Raw genomic sequence first — 13,064 nt, 5'->3', positions numbered from 1 at the left:
ACCAGAGTTCATGTCATAAATAACTAATTTATTATATTTATAATTATGTATATTTGTTACAATATGATATATCATGATTTAACTATATCATCTTTTTGTACTTCCTAATAATATATTATCTCATTTTAATTTTATTTTCTCTTCATTTTCTTTCACACCATTTATACACTTATGTATTCTATTTCCATTTTTAAATTTGTTTATACTTTAGATCTAGGTAGGGGTTTAAAGTTTACCACCTGTATTGTCCTTGGATGGTGCCTTAGTTTGAGCAGGACCCCTGGGGAGGGGGAGATCTGGTGGCACTCAGAGGAAGAACAGCAGGTTACCAAGAAGAGACTTGATACCCTATGAGCATATAAAGGGGGAGGAAATCCCCCTCAGGAACAGTCATAGGGGAGGGGAATAAGGGGAATAAGGGGAAAATGGGAGGGAGGGAAGAATGGGAGGATACAAGGGATGGGATAACCATTGAGATGTAACAAGAATAAATTAATAAAAAAATTGTTTATACTTTAAACAGTGCCATAAAGGGAAATTTAAACTATCTCCCAAGTAACAAAAGAGCTTATCATTATTTCCCTTGTATTCTGTCTTACAGTTATAAAAATACCACTGCTAGAATGTGATTGCAGTTCTTTAGTTGGTGGTATATGTTTAAAGACATGCAGTGATTATTGACATTGGTAATTACCCACCCTCTCTCCTTTAATACTTTATTGATTTTCATAATGTGCTCAAATTTTTGTGTTCAGCTCTTCCCTAGGGTTCTAAAATAATATTTACTTTTTTTCTTGTGAAAATATTTATTTGTATCATAGTTTAGCTGGATATAAAATAAGGAAAATACATGAAAATATTATTTAAAATTAAGTGGCTTCAATGGTGTTATGATAATGATCTATTGTGACTTTGAAATTTTGATGGAGAATCTATTTTTTCTCTTGTTGAACTTAAGATTGTGTGTTTTCAGTGACAGTGTGTTCACTGGGAAATATGTAGATTGTAGAAAAAATTGAGTTTTACAATTCCACCTTAGTAATCATTTTGCTTGTTGATATCAAGAAATTATGACCTCAATTGTTATTGGTTTATTATTTCTATAAGTGTTGCTTGCTTAACTTTTCATATGGTTAATTAGATATGCAATAATCTTTTCATTTAATACTATATCCCTTTTTCCATTAATTTTCTTCACTTATTTTATTGTATTCTGACACTGATGTATGATTTTATATACACATATTCTACTTTATCAGATTATTTTCAATCTATATTTAAAAGTAATCCTTGGTTGTAAATATTCCATAACTTATTTCACTTTCATTCATCATAATTCTATTTCCTTATCACTCTAAACTGCCTGGGATTTTGAGCAATAATTATTTTCTATTTGTTTAATTTGTTCTTTTATCTTATCTATAATTTTCATATTATTAGACACTATAGCCGATGTCCCTAATGTGAATGTATTGAGTTTGTTTGTTTGTTTGTTTCTGCTACTTATTTTTCTGTTGGCTCTGGCTCACTATATATTATGTAACTTTGGACTGCAAAATCATATTCAGTTGTCTTTATCTGTTAGAACCTGGCACGAATGACTCATGATTTATCACCATTGAAATGGTTTGTGTTTACATCTTCCAGGCTTCAGCTTGGATGCAGTTTCAGAATCACACTCTTGTTCTCATCTAGAGACGAGTCCCACACAAAGTTCTTTTGTCATATCCATTTCTAAAGACAGATTTTAACGAACCTCATGCTCATGGTGGGTGATGCCCTTCAAGGGTGATAGTTGTATGAGTCACTTTCATTCCAGCTCATCAGCTCATAGATGTCCGTGGCTTACGGTGGCCTTTAGAGGCCACACCCTTTGATTACTCAGCTAAGCCAGAGCTCTGTGGCTGTCAACTTGTCAATGCTGATTATAACACTGGTTTTCAATTGCTCCATCTCTTGGATATACAGAATGTTCCAAATCCAAACATTTATGTGCAAGGAGTTCAGCCAGGATTTTGACAGATTTGTCTTACAGGTGTTTTCTCCTCATCATCATTAAATACAAAAATATTACTGAAAGGAAAAGTTGACTTTCTTAAAAAAATTCTAGTGTAAAACATAAATTACATATTTCACTGCTGAGGAATAAAAAGTATTTCTCAGTTAAGAAACTGGCTTAATTAAACTACTATATTAAACAAACCATTGTTTTCACTGGGTACTATCAAAGAATAATGGAACATATTTTATGAATAAATCATGCTTCCAAGTTTGAGAACCTTAAAACATTTCTCTCACAAATTACAGTTGTCATGATTGTTTTTATTTAATATATTATTCATTAATATAGCTATGAGAAACTGATTACACTTAAAATTTTTTTTTCTTTCATATTACCTCCTGACTATAGCTTCCCCTCCCTCTTCTTCTCCCAGTCCCTTCCCCTCTACTGTTCCCATCCACTTCTCCTCCATTTCCCTTCAGAAATGGGCAGGCCTCCCAGGGATATCAACCAAACATGGCATATCAAATTGCAATAAGGCTCGGCACCTCCCCTCATATTAAAGCTAGATGAAGTGACACAGTGGGAGGAAAAAGGTCCTTGAATCATGCAAAAGAGTTAGAGACAGCCCCCACTCCCACTGTTAGGAGTCCCACAAAACACCAAAGTATAAAATCATAATACGTATGCAGAGGGCCTAAGTCAGACCCGTGCAGGCGCCCTGATTGTCAGCCTCGGTCTCTGTGAGCCTCTCTGAGGCCAGGTTAGTTGATTCTGTGTGTTTTCTTGTGGAGTTCTTGTCCCTTCTGGCTCCTAAAATCCTTTCTCCCTGACATCTGCAGGATTCTTCAAACTCTGCCTAATGTTTGGCTGTGCATCTATTTTAGGCAGTTGCTGCATCAAGCCTCTCTAGGTGATTATGCTAGGCTCATATCTACCAGTATAGCAGAATATCATTAGAAATCATTTAATTGATTTTTTTTTCTACTCCTGTTTGGTTCTATCCTAGGTGTCCTGGCCATCCATCTTCAGATTCTTAATCAAGGAGTGAACTCCCTCTTGCTCTTCTGACATTGGTCACAAGCTGGACCAGTCCTGCTTGGCTACTTCCCCAATTTCATTGCCACCTTTGTCACAGCACATCTTGTAGGCAGGGCAAATTGTAGGGCTAAGGTTTGAGGCTAAGTATGTGTCCTAATCCCTCTACTGAAATTCTTGCCTGGTTAGAGGAGATGGCCAGTTCAAAATCTATGTTTCCTCCTATCATAAGCCTTAGCTAGGGTCACCCTCATAGATTCCTAAAAGTTGCACTAGGTTTCTACCTCACTCCAGAAATGCCTTGCCCATTCCAGTTGTCTCTGTATTCTCTTCATCCATCTTCCCCCTATCTGATCTCCCTTGTTTCTGTCCCCACCCACCCCTAGTCCACCTGTGATATCTATTCTATTTTCCCTTCCCAGGGAGATTCATGTGCTCCCGCTATGCCTTCTTGTTACTTGGCCTCTCTGAGTCTGTGGGTTGTAGCATGATTATCTGTGACTTTATAGCCAATATCCACTTATAAGTAAGTAGATACTGTGTTTATCTTTCTGAGTCTTGGATACTTCACTCAGGATGACTTTTTTTCTAGTTCTATGCATTTGCCTGCAAATTTAATGATGTTATTTCTTTAAACAGCTGACTAATACTTTGTTGTGTAAATATACCACATTTTCTTTAACAATTTTTAAGTTGAGAAACATCTACATTGTTTCCAGTTTCTGGTTATTACAAATAAAGCTGTTATGAACATAGTTGAATAATCCTTGTGGTAGGCTGGAGTGTCCTTTGGGTAAATGCCTAGGAATAGTACAGCTGGGCCTTGAGGTAGGGTGATTCTCAATCTTCTCAGAAACTGCCATATTGACTTTCAAAGTGACTGTATAAGTTTGCACCACTACCAAGAATGGAGGTACCAACCAAAGAGCATGCATGGACTGGACTTGGGTCCCCGACACATCTAGTAAGTTGAGTGGGTACTGTCTATGACATGGACTCTGTTGCCTGCTTTTGATCACTTTCTTCTAAGTGAGGATGCCTTGCCTGGCCTCAGTGGTTGAGGATGAGCTCAGTCCTGATGTGACTTTGTAAGCTGGGGTGGGGGTGTGGTGCCCCTTTTATGAGGAGAAGGGAGAAGGTATAAGGAGGAAAGGGTGGGAGGGATGGAATGGAAGGAGAGGGGGGCTATGATCGGCATATAAAGTGAATATATAAATTAAAAAGAAAGTTGAAAAGAAATATATATCTATAAATAAATATATAATTATTTATAATTATATATAATAAAATGTTTCCTGTTGATATTCTGCTATACTCATGGGTCAGTGTCTTGTTCAGGCATCATCGAAGAAGATTCCTTCAGCAGCAAAGGTGAACAGATGCAGAGACCCACAGCCAGACATTACATGGAGAACGAGAGAGTTTAAATGGGATGTCTTCATCAACTCTCTCCCTTCAGCGCTCAGGAAATCCTGCATAAGGGGTGGTGGAAAGAATGTGAGAGTCAAAGAGGAAAGAGGACACCAGGAGAACAAGGTCCTCTGAACCAACTAAGCAAGGTGCATATGAACTCACTGAGTCTGAAGCAGCAAGCACAGGACCTACATGGGTCTGGGCTATGTCCTCTGCGTATACATTCTGGCTTTTAGCTTACTATTTTTATGGGACCACTGAGTGTGAGAGCAAGTAGGGCTTTGATTTTTGTGCCTGTTCTTGGGACTCTTTTCCTCCTGTTGAGTTTCCATGTCCAACACCAATATGATAGTTTTGCTTCATCGTATCTTTTATTTTGCTTTGTTTGGCTGTTATCCCTTAGAAGCCTGGTCTTTTCTAACAAAAAGGAAATGGATCTAGAGGGGCAGAAAAGCAGGGAGGAGCTGGTAAGAGTAGAGGGAAGAGAAGCTGCAATTGGAATATAATGTATGAGACAATAATCAATTTTTTAAAAAGGAGAAAAATGACTGTAGATTTTCTACCTGAATTTTTGTGTTTAGCACATTTTCATTAATTGATACTTTCATGATGAACAACTCAAATTTTATTTTGCCTCATTTTGTTTGTGATTTTGAAATTTTCAATTGAACATGGAAATAAATTATCCTGAAGAACTGTTATATTGAATGAAATTGGCATATCCAACCTGTGGCTCACTGGGGGCCTAATACAACAGAGAAGGTGACCCAAGACAAAAATCATAGAATTACTTAAAACATTATGAGATTTTTGGGGGGTAACTTTTCCGACTAACTTCATTGCAAAGGGTGAACTTTGTAGATGACAATGTTGGGTCACAATGTTGGGGTACATTTAGAGAATATGACTATCAGATCAGAGACTGAACTTAGTAATCTCCAGCTCTCTAACATGAATATGTGCAGGCTATCATCAACCCAAAATTTATTCTCAAGTTGTAGCTTCACAGAGCACATTCACATTGGAGTCCCTGAGAAAGAATGTGAACTGTCTATACAGAGAAAAGAGAATTCAGAAAGAGCTAGAACAGAGGTCCTTCCTGTTCTTCCCTTTCAGTTGCCTTCTCTAACACCTGGCAACTTGATACATAAACAAATTTCTCTGTCTCAGACCAATTGAATCAGCACTCTACAAATTCAGACACCTGTTTAACACACCTGCAGTGGATCTCTAGCGCATGCTGGAGTTTGAAATCCCACCATGTTGGTAGCATCATTCTATTTACCAAAGGGCGGTCCATGTGCCAAAGTACCTGCTCTCTATTACCTGCTCTCTAAAATTATAGAGAACAGGTGTTGCTCCAATGTTATAGAGAATTTCGGATAATTGTTCAGGCAGAAAACTGTCTCTGTCATCTTCTCATTTGGGAAGCTGCTAACCTGAATTCCCTGTATACTCAGGTAATTAATTTTATTTCTTCTTAAGTCTCTGATGAGGTTGAAGACAAGATAGTTTAGTTTTACAATTAACCATAGTTGTTTAGGGGTTAGGATGTTTTTATGTCTAGATAGATTTTTTAAGTTGATAATGATGATATATGATAGATACTGATTTACATTCAGAAATTTAGACTTACCAAGATAGGAAAGATGTTTTCTTCAAGGCTGCAAAATATAAATAGCCAAAACACTAAGAATGTAACATATATATATATATATATATATATATATATATATATATATATTTGTAACATATATATAATTCCTGATTGGTTCATGATTCTTCTTACTATAGTTAGTTTATTATATATATATATATATATATATATATATATATATATATAATATATTACATATATATGTGTAATAATATAAATGCATATGTAAAAATATTTTTAAAATTTGTAAAAAAAAAAAAACCCTGCTTTCAAATGTGTGCTGTGTATAGGAATTGTGGGACTCAGATGAGTCTGAAAATTACACATTTCTAAGAGGCTCTTGGTCACTGCTGCTGCTGCTGCTGGTGGTAATGCTTTATGAACTGGATTTGATTGTAAGTGAGCTGATAAAAATCTAGGAGGTACCAGGAAAAACAGGCTTAATGTTGACTTTGTCAAATTTGGCCCAACACTGAGGAATATCAACTACACTGGCTCCATTAAGAATTTTGAGAGTCGAGACAAAGAGAGGCCTTATCCTGGCCCTGGGATTTTAAGAAGGTAATGTATTATAAAACATCTGTAAATAAAAAGGGTTGTGTGCAGCTTTATGCTTATGCCAGGTTAGGTTGGATGGTGTGAGATCTCATGACATATTACTACTACATTACATTTCTTTGTAGACACTTGTTGAAGGAATGAATACCTTCAGATTCCCATAAGCTCTGCCAACCAGACACAAAAGGACACAGATAACATTATAAAGAAGAGACAGAGCCAAGTCATGCCAGTGTGCTCAATTTAGAAGGTGTGTACTTTGGGAACAGCTACGGACCTTGGCTGTGTTACCAGACATCTCTTGTCATAGGTTTTCCAGGTAATGAAATTGAGAACTGCAGAAGATTTTGCTTTAGAGCCCTTATGAGTCTTTCTGAGCCTTGAATGAGTAAAGATTTGGGAGGCACCCAGAAGATGCCTGGTGTGTAATAAAACTCAATACACTGCTTAGTATGGCTGTGTTTCTGCCTTCTCTTGCTTGCTACCCTATTATTTTATCTATGGTTTCTTCTTTCCTGGTGAGTAGAAAAATGAGGAAGAAGAAGCTGTTATCAGCATGATAGGAAGTCACAAGATACTGCATAAATTAATGTAATTTAAAGAGGACACTTAGAAAGCAGAGCTCTTACCAGAAACAAGTAATTCTGTACAATATTTTTATAGAAAGAAACAGGAATACTTTTACAGTCTGTCCAAGTCATGGAGGATAAATAATTAATGCAGAATATTATTTCTGGGGTTGTTTTCAGAAATGTCCAGTTGGTAATTGTTAATGTGTATAAGGAAGTAGTCAGTATGAACACATTGCACTGTTTTTCAGTTGAGGTCATTCCTGGGTGAAACTTCCTTTCCAAAACCATCATTTGACATGAATAGCTACTGAAGAAGCTATTTCTTCTGCAGAAGTTTGGTAAAATCATTTTGACAATCACCCTCTGAATGTAGACTTTCATGTTTTTGGGTTAAGAAGCAGAAAAAGAGAGTATGGTTGTTATCCCTCCTCCTCCCCAACACCCTGAAAATTTGCACCGGGTCTATAATATATCCTTATTTATTTTCTATTAGAATAACTTGACTTCATTACTGAGAACAAAGATTTTTTGTTATAAGACAAAATGTCTAACTATGTCTACATGTATAAAAATGCAAATAGATCCATATTTACCACGCTGCACAAAATTCAAGTCCAAATGAATAAAAGACCTCAGCATAAAACCAGATACACTGAATCTGTTAGAAGAAGAATTGGGAAAGAGCCTTGAGCTTATTGGCATAGGAGACAACTTCTTGAACAGAACACCAGCAATAAAGGCTCTAAGAACAACAATTAATAAATGGAGCCTCTTAACACTGAAAAACTTCTGTAAGGTAAAGGACACGGTCAATAGAAAAAAATGACAGTCTACATTTGTGGGAAAGATCTTCATCAATCCTACATCTGAAAAAGGGCTAGTATCCAAAATATATAAAGAACTCAGGAAACTAAAGACCAACAAACAAAATAATCCAAATAAAATTGGGTACAGAGCTAAACAGAGAATTCTCAACAGAGAAATCTTTAATATCTGATAAGTACTTGAAGAAATGCTCAACATCCTTGTCATAAGGAAATGCAAACCAAAACAACTTTTAGATTCCAATACTTAACCTGTCAAAACCCAAGTGACAGCACTTGCTGGCAAGAATGTGGAGAAAGGGGAACGCTCCTCCATTGCTGCAGGGAATGAAAACTTATACAACCACTTTGGAAAACAAGTTGGCAGTTTCTCAGAAATTGGGGACCCAGCCATACCACTCCTGGACATATACCCAAAAGATGTTCCATCATACAACGAGAACATTTGCTCAACTATATCCATAGCAGCTTTATTAATAATAAACAGAATCTGGAAAAAAAAAACCTATATGTCACTCAACAGAAGAATAGATTAAAAAAAAAAAACCTTTGGTACATTTACACAATTGAATACTACTCAGCTATTAAGTGCAAGGAAATCATGAAATTTTCAGGAGAATGGGTGAAGCTAAAGAAGATCATCTTGAGTGACATAACCGAGACCCAGAAAGACATAGATGGTATGTCCTCACTTACAAGCATGTATTAGCTTTATGGTACAGGATAAACACACTAAAATCACAGACCCAAAGAAGCTAAGTAACAAGAAGGGCACAAGGGATGGGATGCTTAAACCTCACTCAGGAAGGTAAATAGAACAGATAACAGTAGTGGATGAAGAGAGGGAACAAGGAAGGAGAGGGAACTCAGAGAAATGAGGGTGGAGATCAGACCTGGAAAGAGTCGGGCAGGCAGACAGAAAGGTCTGCAGAAAAAAGAGAAACTGTGAGTGGGACCATCTCTGTGATAAACTAGAGACCTAAGACAGGATAGACTTGTGGGAGGATATGAGAAGAACTCTAGCAGAAACTCCTACTAACAGGGTCCATAGAGACTGAAGAAGACATCTCTGACGAGACAAGAGTCCTAGTGAAAGGAGTGGAACACCAACCCACCCACAAAAACTTTTCCCAGAAATTACTTTGCTTACAAGATGTGCATGGATAAAGATAGAACAGATAGTGGAGAGACTGAGGGAATGTCCAATCAATGCCTAGCCCAACCCAAGACCCACCCCCATGGAACGTAGCCAACCCTTGACACTATTAAGGACACACTCTGCTATGCTTCCAGACAGGAGCGTATCAGAGTTGTCCTCTAAGAGGCTCCACCCAGCAGCAGTTTGAAACAGATGCTAAGACTCACAACCAAACATTGGCCAAAGCATAGGGAGTTTGTGAAAAAGTGAGGGCATGGAGAAAAGGACCCGGAAGGTCAGGAACTCCACAAGAAGAACAGCAGAGCCAACTGACCAGAGCCCATGTAAGGACTGGAACTAGGCCCCCTACACAGGCATAGCCAATGGGTAGCTCAGGCTTCATGTGGGTTCTCGAGTAAGGGGAGTGGTGGCTGTCCCTGACATGGAATCTCTTACCTGCTTTTTGATCACTTCCCCCTGGCATGGCTGCCTTACCAGGCCACAGAGAAAAAGGACATGCTCAGTCTTGATAGGACTTGATGAGCTGGGGTGGGTGGGTAGGGGGAGCTCCCCTTTTCTGAGGAATAGGGGAGAGCGGTGAGGGAAGAGGAAGGGAGAGGGGGACTGTGGAGGAGGGAGGGGACTACAACCAGGAAGTAAAGTGAATAGATCAATAAATTACTTTTTAAAAATGATGCTTTTTTTTTTTTTTTGCTCTTGTGTGTTGACTTCATTTTTTTTCTAACTTTTTATTATGAGTGTTTTGCAGGAACATATGTAAGTGCATTTGTTACATGCCTCCTCCATCTTTATACCAGAAGAGGGCACCAGATCTTCTGGAACTGGAATTACAGAGAGTTGTTAGCCATCATGTACGTGCTAGGAACCTAGGTCCTCTGGAAAAACAAGTGATTTTCAACTGTTGAGCTATTACTACAGCCCCTTTATTTCTTTTCAATTCAGAAAAAACAAAACAGAGAAAAACCCTCTGAAATCTAGATATGACAAATTAATTGAAAATAGTTCATATGTAGACAATATTATTAATAACTTTGACTGTAAGTTTGATTTTTTTAGATTTTTTTCAGGGATAGACCACCTATTTAAAATCTTAGTAAAATAAAACAAAACCAAAGCTCTCAAGAAAAGACTGTTGAGTCTTTTCAGAGTTTACCTTGTTCTCACAAAACAGACCATTAAGAATTTTAGATACAGTGGTGTAGAATTCAAATGTAAGTTTATTCTTCACTATATATATATATATATATATATATATGTATATGTATATATATATATATATATATTCTAATATGAGGTATTATATCCATACAACTCAATTATAGCACAAGGTTTACTTCCAATACTCTGAAAGCATTATTGCAGGCTTTTTAGGATAAGTTATACAAGCTACTTGTTAGTTGATCAAATCATGGTCATATCAATTAGTAATTTACTTTTATCACAAGAATATACATCTTATGTGGAACACATACATATGATTCTATAGAAAATAAGGTAAAATAGTTAGATGAGGTCTTCAAAAACCTTAGAGACATACAGAATATGGCATTTAAAAATGTTTTTTATTATTTTAAAGATTCACTGACAATGAGACAGGCTAACTCTTGGCAACACTCAGCTTACCTTAAAGAGGATGATGAGCATCAAAGAACCTCCTTATGGAGATGGATTCAAATGCGGCAAACAAGACACTGGGCAAAATGTCCTCATTTCTACCATAGACAGTATTCTGCCTAAAGATGGGCAAGCTTGGACACAGGCAGAGTTGACTGTCAAACTGTCAATACAGGGTAAGCAAGTCCTAAATAGTTCCTGCCTCAAAAATATGTCTGTCAGATAAATTGGGCCAGAAGGCTGAAGATGATGCTCTAGTGTTAAAGAGTTTTGGGTGAGTATTCAGGTTGCAAACTATCTCTGTCATTTCTCATTTGGAAAGCTACTAACCTGCACTCCTGGCATACTCAGGTAATCAAGTTTATTCTTTCTCAAATCTCTAATAGAGGTGAAGACCAGGTAGCTTAATTTTACAATGAAGCTTAGTTGTTTAGGGGCTAAGATGTTTTTAGGTCTAGATAGATGTTTTAAGTTGATAATGACAAGATGTGATGGAGATTGGTTTTTACATTCAGAAATTTAGATGCACCAGGATAGGAAAGATGTCTTCTTCAAGGCTGTCAAATACAAGTAGCCAAAACACTAAGAATGTAACATTTATACTAATTCCTGATTGTGTCATGGTTCTTCTTGCTATAGGTAGTTTATTGAATATATGTATAATAATGTAAATATATATGTAAAAATGTTTAATAAAAAAACCAAATGAGTTCCAGGAGTCAGTGTATTTGAACTGTGTGCATGTTTGATGCAATGTAGACAGGATGTTCCTTGCTGCTCTCAGTGAACAGTGACAATAGCTCTACATCTTTTCTTCCTGCACAGAACTGTTGTTTCACCCAGTGGCTCAAATAGCCCGTACTATTTACGATGTGTGCTCCATGTATCAGTAAAACAAATAGAAAGCTCTCTCAAAAGTTACATCCTGCATTATATAAATATCCCTCATTAGCACAATGTAGCCTGCTCAGCCACAAATGACCATAGTCATCTGGCCACAAAGCACCTTCTCTGTCGAGGTTCAGACATTTCCATTGATCTCCCTTGTACACGGGGAGTCTATGAAGATAATTTAATTCAAAATACTTAATTGAGATCCTCAAAGCATGTATTCATTTCTAATGCAGTCGGCAGCAACAACAGTAATGGATCTTCCTGTGAATGAATCATCTTCTCCAACCGTTATATGTGGACAAGGACTGCTGCTCTATCTGCAGATCTGCAATCTGGATTCATCTGGAGTAGTGGTTCTTAACTCTCCTAATGTTGCAATCTTTTAATACAGTTCCTCATGGCGTGGAGACCCGCAACCATAACATTACGTTCATTGCTACCCCATAACTAATTTTGGTACTATTATGAATCATAATGTAAATAGTTGACATGCAGGATGTCTGGTATGCAAGCCCCGTGAAAGGGTCATTTGACCCTCAACGGGGTCACAGCCCACAGGTTGAGAACCACTGCTCTAGGGCCTACACAAAGCTCCTGGGTGTGCGCAGGACTCTTGTGAGGCAGAGGGCCTGGCTGGGACGTACCTTGTTATACTTACATTGTGGGGTGAGCTGAAATCTGAGACTATGACATCCTATGCCAAGAAATTCTGAACTGCTTTTCCTTCTGGGACTGCGCTGATGAGATGAAAAGGTTCGGCTGAGTCTACAAGCAGGTTATGGAATAACAGTGTAATCTGGTTCTAAACAGAGGCATATGCCCTGCTGTCAGCCTTAGCCTCTCCCCAAGTCATAGAGACATGTACATCCCCAAATTTCTCCCCTTCCTCCTGTCTCTTCCTTTGATGATAAACAAATGCATACAGACAGAGAGTAAACCATGGCTTTGGAACTAGTCTTCGGAGTATAAAGATTTGCTGCTTCATTCAATCCTGACACTGGAGATGTCGGATATACAAACAAATAAGGTGCTCGTTAGCATAGTAATAGTTAGCATTGGGAAGAAGGCCTGCGTGCCTGCAGTAAGTAGTGTTGGCTTTCCCTAAAGACAAATGGTGACACTTTTCAGAAGCCGCTGGAGTTGGGGGGTAGCCTCTGGGAACGCATGACGGCTGAAGAGTTTTGCTTATATCATCCCTGTGAAAATTTCATGTTTCAGGTCTTCTGTTGGGGTTCAATCCCCTACTGTGTAGCCTCCTCCCAGGCTGCTCCGTGTCACCATGTGAGATTTGACAGAACAAACAGATGAGACAAGCCTGGTGCCTGTGGGACTG

At 37.8% G+C, this 13,064-nt stretch overlaps 1 protein-coding gene across 1 annotated transcript in view; it reads left to right on the top strand.

Annotated features, from left to right (window-relative positions):
• Positions 1-7,102, top strand: part of LOC311582789 (uncharacterized protein) — a gene marked incomplete at its 5' end in the record, with an annotated part of 38,780 nt that extends 31,678 nt beyond the window's left edge. Inside the window, 2 exons of the transcript XR_014774234.1 lie at positions 4,379-4,599; positions 6,794-7,102. The remainder of the gene's footprint in view (positions 1-4,378; positions 4,600-6,793) is intronic.
• Positions 7,103-13,064: the final 5,962 nt, after the last annotated feature.

This window comes from Acomys minous (assembly GCF_964271855.1).
Source record: "Acomys minous genome assembly, chromosome: 14".
In the NCBI taxonomy this organism is placed as follows: Eukaryota; Metazoa; Chordata; class Mammalia; order Rodentia; family Muridae; genus Acomys; species Acomys minous.
Note: the sequence above shows the minus strand (reverse complement) of the source record. Positions and strands in the feature narration are given on the sequence as shown.